At 32.2% G+C, this 16,495-nt stretch overlaps 1 protein-coding gene across 3 annotated transcripts in view; it reads left to right on the top strand.

The window, feature by feature from the left end:
* The window catches only part of LOC149420387 (transmembrane protein 47), a 104,176-nt gene that overhangs the window by 46,055 nt on the left and 41,626 nt on the right, over positions 1 to 16,495 (top strand). The window lies entirely within an intron of this gene.

Raw genomic sequence — 16,495 nt, 5'->3', positions numbered from 1 at the left:
AAGTATTAAATTTTAAAAAAAAATTGAAGATGAATACGTACTTCTTTCCACACGCATTCCATTTTTGTAAAATAAAGAGTAGGTTCTCATTCGTGTTTTCCCCGCTGTTTATGATATAAAATAACACGTTAAAATAAGTTTAATAGTGAAATTATGCAACGGACAGTTCAAACTATTAGCTGTTAAGACTTTCATCCCCCCCCCGGATGAAGGAAGTGGTAATAATACCCCACTAGCTTTTCTGCCCCCTCTAACTGTACTATATTAATAATCATTTCACGCTCCGTGGGGATTTGACGTCTTAACAGTCCAAGAGGGCTTTTTCTATTTTTGCGGTTTTTTTCGTATTTTCGAAGTCACTTGTGTCCGTAACAGCATATTCAAAAAAATATTTATCGTGTATGTTTTTTAGATACATGTATGTTATATACAACCTGTTAAAAATAAATAATCTAAAAAAATATTTTTCTTACTTTACAGCTGTTTATAAAATAGTAGTTTTCAATAAATCGCCAATCGACCTCAAGATTACTTTCATCTGCTACTACATACAACATGACAAAAATATATAAAAAATATTTTTTGATAGAACATATCTCAACCTATAGGACCCAACTTCTATATTTTTATATAATAGCTAAGTAACTGTGTGATATTATTTTGAAAAACTATGTAAATACACTTACTTTGAAGTCAATTTTATGTATTAAAAAACAGCAATTTGAAAAAAAAAAAAAAACCGTATAATTTAACAGTATTTATACTATCTTAATTGATAAATAAATTAAATTAATTTAAAGATTTAATTGGTGATATTCTATATTCATTTAAACTCTAAACACATATAAATGATTGCATTTTACATATTCAATCATAACGCGAAGATCGTTCGCCACAAGCGGTCGTTCGCGACGCTCTCTTCTGTAAAGTAGTGTTAAAAAACGTAAGGGTAATAGTTTATTTTCGATATACGTATATATTGTAGACATAAAATCAAAACGTAGACTTTGTTCATGTAATTTGAAGGGAGCGTGTCAAAGGTGAACAAGAATTTGAATAGCGTTGAGGCGAACGTTGTTGAGATGATTGTACCTTGTTATATATTACCTTCCAGCTAAACAATATGTATCAGGTCTTAATTATTGTCAACTCATCTCATTTGCTTGCGCCCGCTGTGGATATGTACGAACGAGACAGCAGTATTATAATTGCTTCCAGCAGTATAGACGGGCAGACGTATCGTATTTCATGTGCCTAGTGTTATAGGGCTGTGCAAATAGGTGTTTAATTATAATAATAATTTGATTATTTAATTTGGCTATTATAGCTCTTCGTGAATTGAACAAATGAAAATAAAATATAATTATATAATATAATATATGTACATATATATATATTTTTTTTTGTAAAAGATTATATATAACTGTTTGAACCCGTTAGTCAATCTGCCAAAAAATGGTTTATCGGGACGTTATAAAAATACATATATAAAAATACATAAATATTGTAAAAAATTCGTAAATCATTTTACTGCCAAACTTTTTCACTATCACGATCTAGGCAAAAAAAAAATAGCACAAAAGTTCTATTATTTGGAATATTCCAATCTGTAAATATCCCTTAAATTAATTTTCCCCCATCAGAAACACCAGATAAAGCAAACAACACAAACCTGACCTCAATTATTTGATTTCCCAAAAAAAAATTATTCGCACATGCCGGGATTTGAACCCGCAACCTCTGCAATCGAAGTCGAGAACCTTGGAAGAATCTTAAATGTGTATTTATTTATAAGCCTAAAAAAAAAACGTAAAAGTGGAATCATTAGTGTTTATATGAAAATATCAATATTTCATAGGAAACTATAATAGTCATTTTTTGTTTTTAACGAGTTTTATTATTCACAATGTACATTTGTTACGTATAAATTTTATTAAATTAGCGACCGGTTTCGACACGTCCGTGTCATTAACTAGCTATTACAAAAAATGTCTAGAAATTGTTACATAGTGAATGCCAAAGAAATACAAAAAACAATAATAATATTAATAAAAATGCATAACAATAATAATAAAATATTATTGAATTTTATAAAATATATTATGATAAAACTATACTAACAGACCGAACGATTAGTCATAATAGACCCGGTATAGTTTTACATGAAAATATTATAAAAATAACTTATATCATTGATGTCGCTATTCCAAATTCCTGTAACATTCAAAAATGTGTTAATGAAAAAATAAGAAAATACACAGATTTAGGAAACGAAATAAAAAGAATTTGGCATTCTCAGACTATAAAAATATTACCATTCGTTATTTCGGCTACTGGCATCATACCTAGCTCTCTCATTAAAAATTTAGGCGTATTAGATCTATCAAAAAATTTATATATAAAGATGCAAAAGTCGGTCATTTTGAATACATGTAGGATAACGAAAGATTTTTTAAATATTTATGTTGAGGGATCAGTAGGATTTATAGGCCCTGTTAGAAGTTTTACCGAGCCGAACCCTCTGATATGAAAATATCTGGAGTCGGTGATTTTTTTTTCCCATTTGATCTCTGGTGAGTTGACGTGTTGTTGTTCTTGATTGTTTTGTATTTATTTTACTTATATAATGCACTTGCATAGTGTTGATTGACTAGCTGATCATTTGTGGAAAAGTGAGTGGAAGGGTTTAGTTTTTCCTATAATAAATAATGATAATAATACTTGGATGACTTGTATAGCGCCGTTTTTGTGCAAAAACACCTCAAGGGCGGGGGGGAAGATTATGGGGAAGATTTAACCCGGACAACAAAATCGGAAGCATAAAAAAAATTATAAAAACTGTTTTTTATATGCCTACTCACTGTCAAAACCAAAACTTTTAATTAAATAAATGTATTCTCAACTGTGTTTTATATTTCAATGTTATGACAGCCTACTCACTGTAAAAACCTAAACTTTTAAATAAATAAAAGTATTCTCAACGGTGTTTTATATTTCAATGTTGTGACAGCCCTCATCAGTCGCAAGTCGGAAGAGCCGGCCGTTGGGGAGTGTGCTCATTGAATTGAAATATTTCCAATATTTGGGGAAAAAATATTTTTTCCTAAATTCTTACAATTTTATAGGGAATTTTAGTTTACATGTTAATTAAATCAATACCTCTCTAATAATTATTTCATATGGAGAAGATGCAGATTTACATAAAACTTTGAGATCTCTTTCGACATTTATGTATTTTGAAACTAAAATAAGCATAAATAGTAGTGGTTAAACCCAGTAAAAAGCTCATAGTTTACTTATAAAATCAAATTATTTTAATCGTGGATATCCGCCAGTTTTTAAAAAGCCGTTCATATAATGTTTATCAACACATTAGGGAATCTCAAGGGAAAATTCCCACATTGTAGGGAAAAATTGAAAGCCAGCTACCACATAAACGGCTAAGATAAAACACGCTATTTTTAATTTGTCATCGGGAATGTTCGTTGTTGTCGATCGGGAGACCTCGGGTGTTTATGCCCGGATATTAGCATCAAACCACTTGTTCAGTAACGTTTTGGCGGAATTGTCTACAAAATACGATGAGGGCGACACAGTTGACCAATTTTTTAACTATTTTAGTAAATTTCGACAAAATCGTTATCTCTGCTACCCTCTTAACTAACTTTCTTAATCAAGTCTGGCTACCCCCCTGTCTTTAAGGATACGCGATGTAATGCGAAACTGCTATTATTAGTAGGTATATTCGCCCTACAGACGGGCTTATATTGTTACCCCGCTATGCACTAAACCCCGGCGGCTCATTCTGCCCCTAAGCTGCCAAACTTGCCCCACGTTGGCATTAAGCTATTTTTAATCTAACGTGACTTTTTCGTGTTTTTTCTCTACCTGTTGCACGTTTTAATTGAAAGCTATCGTGAAGTGAACGTGTTAAAAAAATGCAAACGAAATATTATATATATCGTAGTGTTGAAAATATTCATAGATTATTGTCTATTAATCAATTGGATGGATTCTCACTATAATCACTGTAAGTGCAATTTGATGACCCTTTGGAGATAGGAATAAACTCAAATCTTAGTATTATCATTATGTTTCTTAATAGTTCATACATAGCCATTACTGGGCGTTGCCTGAGATTCGACACTGATTTTGAAATCTATTTCAGATTGAATTGAATAATATGAATGTTGTCTTATTATTGGCGGATTACTTTGCTTTTCTAGCCCCCGTAGCTCATGATAGAAATAACGCTCCGCGTTTAAAATAGTTACATTTATCTAGAAATTTCATATAGATAAAGTTGTGCGATTTTCATGACGCCAGAACTCACTGTTTGAGAGTTTTTAATAAGACATACGATAGATATCAGATCTTCTGCTTACTTTGTAATTGAATTATTATTTTTTTGCTTTTTATTTTTATGAAAGGTTTATTTCGTACTCCCAAGCATTTTCTGAAATAAATCATTATTATAATAATTAGATATTTTGTACAGCAAAGTTTTTATGAAAAATCACCTCTAAGGCGCTGCATATGAAGTTCTGCCTTAGAGTAACTTCCTCCAAGGTCCTTACTTCTCGCCCACCCTAAGGAATCTTTAAGTTGTAATTCGCCATGGAAGCATGATAAATAATATTCTTTGTTAGAAATGGTGTACGCTTCACGAGATGCTATCACCTTAATCGCCGCCCTTAAAATTAATGCAATGTGACTAATTTTGGGCTGAATTAGGCGCGGAACAATTAGGCATTTCCTCAGTGTAATCTTGTGACATTTTTCAGGATTATGCTGAAATATTTCCAGCAACAAACTTAAAATTAAAAAAAAACTTACTAAACAAACATCACGCCATTTTATCCTAGGGTGAGAAGTGAAGGTGGAAAACCACGCAGATCTGTCCCAGAACACTCTTTTGATTTATCAAAATTCATACATCTTCTCATTAATATTCATGGGTTAATTAAATTCATTTCGCAGAATTGTTTATATTGCAGATTTTGGACGATGAACAATGTTTTAGCCATTTAGGTTCGCAGAAATAATATTACAGTTTTTTTAGTTATAACAAGTAAAGTTATTAGGTCCTTGCGCATCCCCTATTTTTTGTCCATCCTCTTGCGTTTTACATATTACGTTCTCCTCAAACTCTTTTCTCCATCTAATCCACTCTATGTGATTTTATGTTAGGTACTTTATCTAAGCGTTCCTTTCTCAAACATCACTAATTGTTCATTACGCTTTCCTTTATTTAGACCACCTTGGATTCTTTTTGGATTTCCTACTCTCAATTCGGTCGTGCACAATTTTTAACTTAACAATAATTCTTACATTTTGAATCTGTTCTCGCTCGTTTATTGTTGAATTGGCTTCTTAAAAATTTGGGCCAATATGTACATCAGCACCTGGCTAGCGAAAACCTTAAACAACATTTTGATATAACATAAACATTTTAACATTTTTTTAAAATTTCTTGCTAGGGAAATCTCGATGAGTTACAAAACTCATTTTAGAACGGGAGGAAATTACAATACATAAGTCGGAACAGAATACAAAAGAAGAATACATACAGAAGTCAGTACAAACAATTTTACATTGGCATCAAAATATCAAAAATATAAAATAATTATTTTTAAAAGACAGGCTAAGTAGAATAAAAAAAAAGTAAACACATAAAGGAATAATCAAAGATATACAAATATGGATTTACTGAATTCCATTTTTTTAAATATTTTCAAACCATCATTGTGAGTTTTTTATTTTTCTCAATTGTTTTGTACATTTCTGGAAGCGAATTAAAAAGTGTGTAGGCAATGTAGTTTAAAGATTTTATTCCATATTTTGTAGTGTGTAACATACTGTCCTGACAAAGCTTAGGTACAAGTGTGACCGGTAACAGTAAAATATTTTAGTAAAAATAGTGGTTTTATTTACCCTGAGTGTACCGTAAAATTTGGATATTGAACTTACCAACCATTATCAGTAAAATAATAAAAATGGCGCCTTTTTCTAAAAAATCCCTTCAATATAACACAAAGTGCCAGCGAATTGCCCCGTCATTCAGCACATGATCCAATTAACCTTTCGCTCTCCTCATAATTGTTCACCTCCAAGATAAGTGAAGAGGGGATTGATCAGATTCAGTTAGGTGGAACGATTCCTCCCACAGGTCATTTGCCATTTAACCTCTTCAAATGATGTGATGAAAGAAACGCCGCACCATTCGTATGAATTCATATAAAAAGGTTAAGTGACAACTCTTCTATATGAATTTTCCCATAATTTTATACATCTTTGCGTAATGTGTCAATTATTTTCATTTTGCCTCAGGACATCTTCAACGCCTTTTTTTGTAAATTTCGCCGTATTTGTAAATTATTGCCTGTTCATGGTTACGCAAAAAGCACTTAATGTACATACAAACTGTTTATGTTTATTTTTATAAATATCTAAAAAGTTACTACACATTGCTCTGTAACTACTTTCACTGTTTTATACAATCATTTAACTCCTCTGTAAAACATACCTCTGTGACAACTTGTATTGTACTTGCATATATATTTTATACTCAGTTTTTTATGCTATGTACTATACACTTATTATTGTACTCCTGAATAACTTACCTATAACAATGTATACTTGTAAAAGCCTTCAAGGCTTGAATAAATAAATAAAAATTACGACACAAATATCGTCAAAGTTTTCAACACATACCTATCTAGTTAGCATCAAAATATTGTTCTTCGTAATAGCGAATAAAAAAAACGATGAACTGCCACGAATATGGTGTATCGAGGATATTTCCTGTAAAGCTTAAAATGAGTACTGCTATACCAATCTTTAAAACAGGCAATAAAGTAGATATAAGTAACTATAGACCAATAACAATATTGAATAATCTTTCAGAAATAACAGAGAAAGTTATTAAGAAAGAGCTAACTCGATATCTGGAAACAAACCTCATACTTTCTGAAAATAAATACGGCTTTAGAAAAATATGAGAACTTCCGATGCCATCGCCTCTATTGTAAAAAGTATAAATAGTCTCGATAAAGGTAATAAGTGTATCGGCATATTTTTAGATCTATCGTAGGCATTCAATACAAATGATGGCACATATCTTCTAGAAAAGCTCAAAAAGATTGGAATATTAGGTTGCGAACTGAATCTCTTTAAAAGCTATGTCAGAAAGTTCACAATTTGTCAGGATTCAAAATAAAACAAGTAAACCAATACAAATCTACTACGGTGTTCCACAAGGCAGTGTCTTAGGCCCGATTTTATTCCTGATATATATTAATAATCTATGTAATTTAAACTGTCACGGCTCAATCATTAGTTTCGCTGATGACACAGTCCTTCTATTTCGTGGAAAGTCGTGGGAGACTGTATTAGAAAAATCTAAAGTAGGGATGAATAAGGTAAAACAATGGCTTTATTCAAATTCACTAACATTAAGTGACCCAAAAACTAAATATATTAAACTTTTGACCTTTATAATTTTCCTCTTGTTATTTTTAGCACGCTTACAAAACCTTACTTTAAAAAAATGAACATACTTACAAAAAAACTTGACCAAATTTACAATTCACGCAAATAACCATGTACAATGTGCCCTTAGAATGGGTCACATTATTTTTAACAGTTGTAAAAATATTAAAAATATATTAGAAAAATCAGAACAAAATTAAATCAAATTAGATAATATGTGAGATATCACATGTGTAATTAATCGGAACGTAAAATTAACAGTGATATTTTACACAAAATAATTTAATGAAATTGTTTCAGATTGTTTCTAATAACGTTTTAATTCGTGATTGTTTTATAATTTTGGAAAATAAGGTTCCAATTCACGGCTTTTATTTTGGTTAAACAACTGTCTACATAATATTATTTTCTTTCACAACTTTCTATGTGTATTAGATTTTTCATGCCAACAAACTGGCCATTAAAAAAAACTTAAATCATTTAATTACATATTCATTACCCATAAAATTCGTCGATAAATAATTTTTGTAACGTCCTACCCAATCACTCAATTAAAATTTTGTGCACCTAAATGCATTTTTAGTGTGCAATAAATGCAAGCGTGCGTTTTGTTATCGGTCTAACGCAATAGAAGACATATCGCCTTTGACCGTTACAGATATATCTTTGTTGGTACAATTCCTTCATAAAACTTGTTTAATGTATTTCTTAGAATTTCAGAAATAAGTATGTTAGTTGGAAGTGATTAACACAAGAACAGTAAAGCATTTACAAACAGTTACGGCTTAAGTGAGATTAGCTGCTAGTGCTAGCTGTTAAAATATAAATACTTTTGATTTACAATGTAAATGTCGTTTATAACAATAATATTTAATTCATTTTATGTTGTGTTTATCTATAAAAAAAACATTTTAACTTTCGTCTAATTAAGTAAATTCGTGTAATATTGACGCTAACCTGAAGTAGAAAAAATTTGAAACCATCGTTTATTAATTTTCGAAGTAAAAGAAAACTTTTATTTAATTAATTTTTACAGATTAATTTGACTTGTGTTTGGTCTCAAATTTTTGGGAAAGTCTTTCGATAAAAACAGGAAAAATAAGGAATAATTTGAAATATGTATTGTATTAACCCTTCAGTACATTCATCACATTTGTTCAGTTTGCAATATTTCTGTGTATTTCAAATGCACCATATACATTTTATATTTTAATTTTCCGTAAAAACAAATACTGTTTTAGAAACTACATACAATTTTCTTTCCGATGTATGCTTTTAAAATAAGCATAACTATTTCTAAATAATAAAATTTTAAAATCAAACTTGAAAAATGTCTAACCACTTTTTTTTACTCCAATCATAGAAAAATTGATAGAACTCAATATTTCGAAAACATATTCGTTTTGCTTGGGAAATTTGTAAGAAAACTAGAACTTCACTTTTATCTAATTCATATAAAAAAGAATAAAAAATAATTTTTTAAGTTGAATTTTAAGTTTTAAATTATTAATGTTGGCTAATTTTAGGATTTTATTAATAGATTCCAGTATAAATATTTTAAGCAAACGGGAAAGAAGTATTATTTCTCTTTCTAACTTCAAAAATTATGTATTTTCGCATGATATAAATAAAGATAAAAATACTTTTATAAAATATGAACGCCCAGTCATATATGACCCTCAAATGCTAAAGGAGTTTGTAGAAAAAACACATTATTACTTTACCGGACTAGGTTGTAAAATTCTTTATTAATTGTTTTCGTTGGTTAATTTATTTAGGGCCGCTTCTGTGAGAAATTATATAAATCAAGAGCGTTACGAATTTGATATTTTTAATCTATTAGTGACCTCTTATAACATTTTTAATGGATGCCACACAAAGTCTCAATTGCAGTGTCAAGGGAACTATGGCACCCCAATAAATTAAGCGTACCTACACCATTACAAAGGAAACATGGATATAAGATTGTCTACAATAGAAGAAAATTGATTAATTTTGATTTCGCACATACCAGAAGCGCAGAAAATCAAATCAGTTCTCTAATTTAACTGTACTAGGTGTTTAGCATCGGGCCTGTGATTTCAAAGCGGCGATATTCAATTAGTTCATCCCTTGCAGATTCTCCGAATTACCTCGGGACTCAGGGCCTGATGATTTCCATTTCCTAAATCCAGTCGGACTGACTGATGAAATATCATTATGTTGATTCTCCTAACCCTGGTTCAGCCAATTACCTTAGTTGTTAATTTGGTTGATTCTTTAAATTGTTAATGTACTGCTGAAGTGGGTTTGCATGTTAATTATGCTGTAACTAATATTTATTGAGTAGGTTCTTCCAATACTAAATGATTTATTTCTTTCTTCCGATCTTAAGATCACAAACTACACACATATTATCGTCATCTCCATGCTAAAGTTTTCAAAAAATCTCTATGTGATGATACGCACTGTGGCAAATCAACAAAATTCTATTTCCAACGGTTATAGAGTTATCAAATTTGCCAACCTTAATTATATTACGTGTCATTCGAACCAACCCATGATATGTATTTTTTAAATAAATAGAAACATATACCATGGTGTAAAATATGAATTATCAATAAAATAGACCACAAACGACTTGTGAATCTGACAAAAATAAAAAATTCTTAGACTTATGAAAAGTTGACCTTTTGCAGATTCCCAACTTTATCATGGATGATTAAATATGCTGAAAATACACAAAAATGCATAAAGTTTTGTAATCATAGACATATGAATATTAGTAGACCTGCCCTAAGTGATTAAAAGCGTATTATCCCCACTCCCCATACCGGTTCCATTGAGCCGGCTGGGCTCGCATATGGCCTCAAGTGAAATTTGAAAACGTGACGTCATCATTCTTGTGCGAACTATGGTCGAGGCATCATCGGTTCATTTTACGAAATAACACGGCAAAATGTTGACTTGTGATATGAAAACTTGTAAAAATAGATGTGAAAAAGAGAATAAACCCAATTGTCGTATTACATTCCATAAGTAAGCATTATTTTACTTTATTTTAAGCTTATTCACACCGTATTATATGGATCAGTTTTAGAAACATATACTATCACATCACAATGTAGCGATTCTCAAGTGTGCTCATCGTTGTTTACTGGGGTAAGTAAATTATGAAACATTTGTAAAAGTGTCTTAACTACATACTCTGAAACTAACTACGACTCTGAAAATAGAAGCTGCCTTACTTTGCCGAATTTGGACTTCGCAAATTAGTTCATAACGTGGCGAGTAATTTGCGCTCCCATGTAAAAATGTCTATTCATTCAAAAGCAGATTTTACTTTTAAGAAGTAAATGGTGATATTATAATGCGAGATGCCTATTTACTGTCAGATTGATTTATTGACGAATCACAGTCAGCTTAACCCCCTTCGTTCTTCAACAGTTGATTTTACCCCTCGCCATTATCTTCTCGTCTATTAATTCCTATGTCTGTGTTTGTAATATAATTTGTACGTGGTGACTAAAAAGATAAAATAATATTAGTGTGTTGTGGAGGTGAAATTGATCAAACATTTTCGAGTAATGACATTTTCACTTTCGACATACATTCGATTTCATTGGCCTGTCCGGGACCTAGGAGTAAAAAAAGTCTTTTGTAACATGGAGACAAAAGCTTTTGTCAAGTCGGTATAGATCACACTATTCTAGGTATTTTCTGTTCGGTGTACCTCACCAATATAAATAATCCACTGATTTGAATTGAAGATATTTACTTCACATTGTTTTTGCGTTTTGAATAAATTCATTGTTTTTATTTTTTTGAAGTGACCTTAAATATCACAAAAACGTGTAAAAAAATATATGATCGTCGTAAGGTTCATGCAAATGTTTTTTCTCGTTTTGATATAATTGTTTTGGTTTATTTATAAAGTCGAACGCTAATACATACTGCAAAGTTCTCTTTTTCGTTGGTTCACTGTCCTAAGGTGAAACCACTGTAACGAATAAAAATGTATTACCTATCAAAGCTTTCAAAATCTTTTATTTTAAAAATTAACTAAAAATGGAGTTCTACAGAATAAACACAAAACCGATAATACATTTTTAACCCTTGCTTCGATTTGTGACAACTCAATGACATGTACAATGATTTTGTACCGATACTCGAAAGCCCTGTAATATAGACCTATATATCCTGAAAAGGCTGAAACAGCCTACTATTTTACAAATCCGGCGCCGAACATCGGCAAACACAGTTATTATCGAATGACTGGGCTTTATTTTTACACTGTTTCGCTCTGCTTTTTCGCTTGTGTAATCAATACAGAATTTCAGCTGCTGAAAATGAAAACAAATCCCCTCAAACACGTGAGAAATTATTATACGAGTTGATTACCTACTTCGTGGACAGCCGATTGAGATAATTTTTTTTATTTTGGACGGATTTATGAACATGCTATTATCCCAACGGATTATAATTAGGGCGTTAAATTAATTAATTAGAATAACCGGTTTTTCCGGTAATTTTTTTATTTGCAATGAACGGATTTTAACTGTTAATAAGATTTCACAACTTTTTACCCGAGAAAAACGCAAACGGTCTTAAGTTATGAATCCACATTTGTTATAATTCATCGTATTAATTTATTCTTACCTTGGTAAATTCTGTTGTCACAATGCAGAAGACAATATCGACAAGACCCAATCCTTTGCTTCACCTACATCCATACATTTTCTCAAATATACGTTTCTTGACATAAACCAACACAGGATATTTATTCATTTGATTACGCCATGTTTTCCTGCGACATCACCTAATTTTTAATCGATCCACTTTCATCCTCTCGATCTTTTATCCCTGTCCATCCGCTCTACATCAATATTATAAGCAGCCTCTCTGTTTCTTGGAAGCATACTTCCTGAGTAAACTAACTCAATCACTAACTACAAAAAACTAATGAAAAGTTATCCGGTTACTCGATACAAATTACCGGTTAACCGGTTTTGAAGCCCTCGTGACATTAATTAGACTTGTAAAAAAGGTTTTACGTTTTCGCTGTTTATTGAAATTTACACTTTCAGTAATCAATCATGTCAAGTTTTATTTTATTTTAACAGTACCTACTTATTCATCTGGCAACATTTGGGTGATTTATCAATACATTATACATACATCGTAAATTATTATTAATCGGCCAGGTAAAACGTTGATTGTTTAGATGATTTATGATTTTTTCGCTTATTTAACAAAATGTTTTATCGTTACTTTTAATTTACTTGCTTTTCAGGACAATGTGAAATAAGCAAATTAGTGTTTGTTGTTGTATTTAATTAAAATTTATATTTAGTGCGTGGAGTTTAAAATAAAATTAAACTTCTCAAAGACACATTAAAGTTTTTCATGACTTTTTGTTCCATAAACAGAATAAAAGCTTGTAATCTTGAATGTCTGTGGATTAAATACATTATTTAATTTTCCTCTTACTTTAATATTAATGAATCTTTTTTTTAAAGAAAGACAACATTCCCAGATTACAAATAACCTAATAATATTTTAAAATCTCCTACTACCACCACAGTAAGTGGAAAATGTTGCTTGTGTTGTGATGGAGGATTTAGCCAGCCGAGGAATTGAACACACTACGCTAGGGTGGGACCCACACGCCATACCAACTTAGCCACTGTCTCCTTTAATCATTAACATAATTTTAATAAAAATTATTATGTTGCAAATTTTCATTCTCATGGGGATAAATATTTCCAATGCCGAAAATGAGTCCCACTACCAACTCTCAAACGGTGAACTCTATCGTCATGAAATTTTGCAGGGCTTCTTTCTGCAATTTCTAAGTCATCGCAATAATTTTCAATTCGCCTCGTGATTTTCGCGTTTAAAATATTCCTATGACAAGAAGTCACATTTTTCCATATTTTTCAATGTCTAATAAAAAAAATGTATTGCAATCTTCTATTCATCTACAAATAGTGACCAACGTACGTTGATATTATTATTTGAAGCTACGAATTATTCCTTGCACCGCTGATATTCGACCCGGCCAGATAATATATTTATTGGACATTTTTTTGCGAAAATTGTAGAAACGGAAATTCTCGCTAGAGCTGGCCGCCAGTGCTGTGTGAGGGAGGGGGAGGGGACTCGGGAAATAACTTTCGTATTAATGTCCTATATATATCCCGGACAGATTCCTGTGCAAAAGTTCCATTGGATATTCTGTCGGTATTCACGCGTCTGTTTTGCTATCGGCTCTGTCGAAGACGTGGCCAGAGTTCTTGGATCATATAACTGTAAAAACAAGACACAGTCAAAAATAATATATTGATGATACGTATTATTTTATGTAAATACCGCACATGAGTCCTCACTGTCCCAAACCAGTAGAATTATGTCATCCCCAATTAGGGTATGTTGAGAGGCTGAATGTAGTGGGGAGAGGAAGGAGATGCAAAAGAGGAAGGTTGACCAGTACCTGCCTATCCGGATTAGATCACCAAACACGGCTATAGCCATTTCTAGCAATGTTTCGATTCTGAACGGCAGTCTTTCACCAGGGCGATCCTGCTTATTTTGCGCAGATTTAATAAGATAGGCCCCTATGATCCTGTCCTGAAATTGGATAACTTCTTCATAACTACGTGGTGTATCGGATAAATATATCCGAGTTCTTTTTATTTACATGGGATACCTGTTTACTTTTTGTAAAAGTCTAGATTATTTTGATATAATTTAATAACAACTTCTCACCGGATAATCTGCACACAAGAGTTTGTTGATCACCGTCTATGCTGGGACTACATTTTTGAGATGTTTTGCAAAGACTCCCTTCAGCCTCACTACAACCACAATTAATAATTTTGTGTTCAGTGTTGCAACCGTTACAACCAACGTTGTACCAACGCCGTACCAATGTTCCAACGCTGAAAGCATAAATGACAATTTTCTTACAATGCATTTTTCATGTAATACCTGTAAAACCCCCGTTACTACAGCACCCCACATTTCTTCTCTCGAACAATTCCAAGTCATCGGTTAATACAGGGTTTTCCAATAAAAGGTGTTATTTTGAATAGCCCGCTATTTCGGTAGATTTTTTGACATTTGACAAGTAGAAACTACGCCATTAATAAAAATGGTACGATACACGCTTCAACAACGCATTGAAATTATTAAAATTCACTTCAGTGAATCAAATGCAAATCATCTTGAGTGATGAGGCCCATTTCCACCTCGGTGGCTTCGTCAACAAGCAAAATTGTCGCATCTGGGGCTCGGAAAACCCAAGAGTTATTGTTGAAAAGCCTCTCTATCCTCAACGTGTGACTGTTTCCCGACTGGTCCGGCGGAGTCATTGGACCTTACTTTTTCGAAAATGAGGCTGGAGCAACAGTTACGGTGAATGGATTGCGCTATCGAGAGATGATTAATGATTTTTTATGGCCGGAATTGGATGGTATTGATCTGGACAACGTTTACTTTCAACAAGACGGCGCTACGTGCCACACAAGCAACGAAATCATTGATTTTTTACGATTGAATATCAAAATAACACCTCTTACTGGAAAACCTGTATAAACTTGCGACGCCCCAGTGAGCAACGTAACATTTCACAATAGTTCTTTCACAAGGCTCCGCGGTGCACAGAGCGATATAAATTTCGCCCCTCCATACAAACCCGCTGAACCATTTCCGAATGCTACGTTTTAAAGGCATAAATATACATTTCGGCGATCGGAAAGACTGTTCCCACCCTTAATGTCTTTTGGGCCTTTGTCTACGGCGCACTTACAGTCAAATCGATGCATTTTTAATACTGATTTCATTGAAACGCCAAGGAAAAATGTAATATAATATGATATATCGCTTTTACGTTGCCTTTCTGACATTTTGCTTGGTGGAGCATATCTCTCGATAGAGTCCGAATATTAAATAAACGTGGATGAAGAAAAGTTTTGTAACTCCGAGCTTGTCTCCCAATTTAAATAAAACTCCGTGGTACATAAAATACTTTGGACGATAGATACAATGAGCTCTGATAGCTTCTTTAGCAGGTGGTAGAAATTATTCTGGACCTCGACCTTAGGGTTGCAATAGTATTTATTATAGACTTAATCCCTACATTATCCACAGATATATGCCATCTATGGGTATCCTCTTAAACTAATATCTAGTCCCATCTATGAGTATTCTCTTGATCTTAAGATTACAATAGTATTTATTACAGACTCAATAACCGCAGCTAAATGCCGTCTGTGGGTAAACTAATGTCTAATGCCATCTACGAGTAACCTGTTAAACTACTCTTTAGGATATCACATAGAAAATAGGTTGTAAATGTATACGAAATTGCAGACATCGTGGTAACCGTTTCGGTTCTTTGAATTACTGCATCAAATCTATTTGATATTATTTGTATTTATTTTTCGGAATAACTTTATTGAGTAAAACCTCAAATTGCAATATTTACCTAGTCCCAGATGTGACCGTTTCCTTTTCTGATTTTTCTGTTTCAGATTTTCGTTTAGAAATCACTAATATTGTCTTCAATATTTGATATTCTTTGTTTTAATTTTCAAATCCTTATCCCATTTCCCAATATCATGTACACGTATCTATCATACACTAAAGAGGAATCTGCAGTTAAATCAATGTATGTTATTGTATTTTTAAATGGGAAAAAAAATCTATTTTTAAATTTCACAGTCTAACATAAAAGTAATTTTTGGTATTTTAATCACAAAAAGAAAATCTTTGTGGAACCAACAATATCCAATTGTACTACGGGTCTAAGCCTCTCGAACCACGTTGGGGGAGTAACTGGAATTAGTTAACTTTCTGGTAAATAATCTAGCATAAAAGTAACCACGAATTTATGTAATCGGTTCAAATAAATATGTACGACAATGTATGACCTCGCGTGATTCAAATCGTAGACTCGTAGATTCTACGATTACCTCTCGTAGCGCATCGGAAAATCACAGGTCTCGGAGAGGCTGACGTTACG

This window comes from Hesperophylax consimilis, chromosome 10 (assembly GCF_061612785.1).
Source record: "Hesperophylax consimilis isolate HC1 chromosome 10, BYU_Hcon_1.0, whole genome shotgun sequence".
NCBI classification, from domain to species: Eukaryota; Metazoa; Arthropoda; class Insecta; order Trichoptera; family Limnephilidae; genus Hesperophylax; species Hesperophylax consimilis.
The sequence above is the reverse complement of the archived record's forward strand: the minus strand, read 5'-3'. Positions and strand labels throughout refer to the sequence as shown.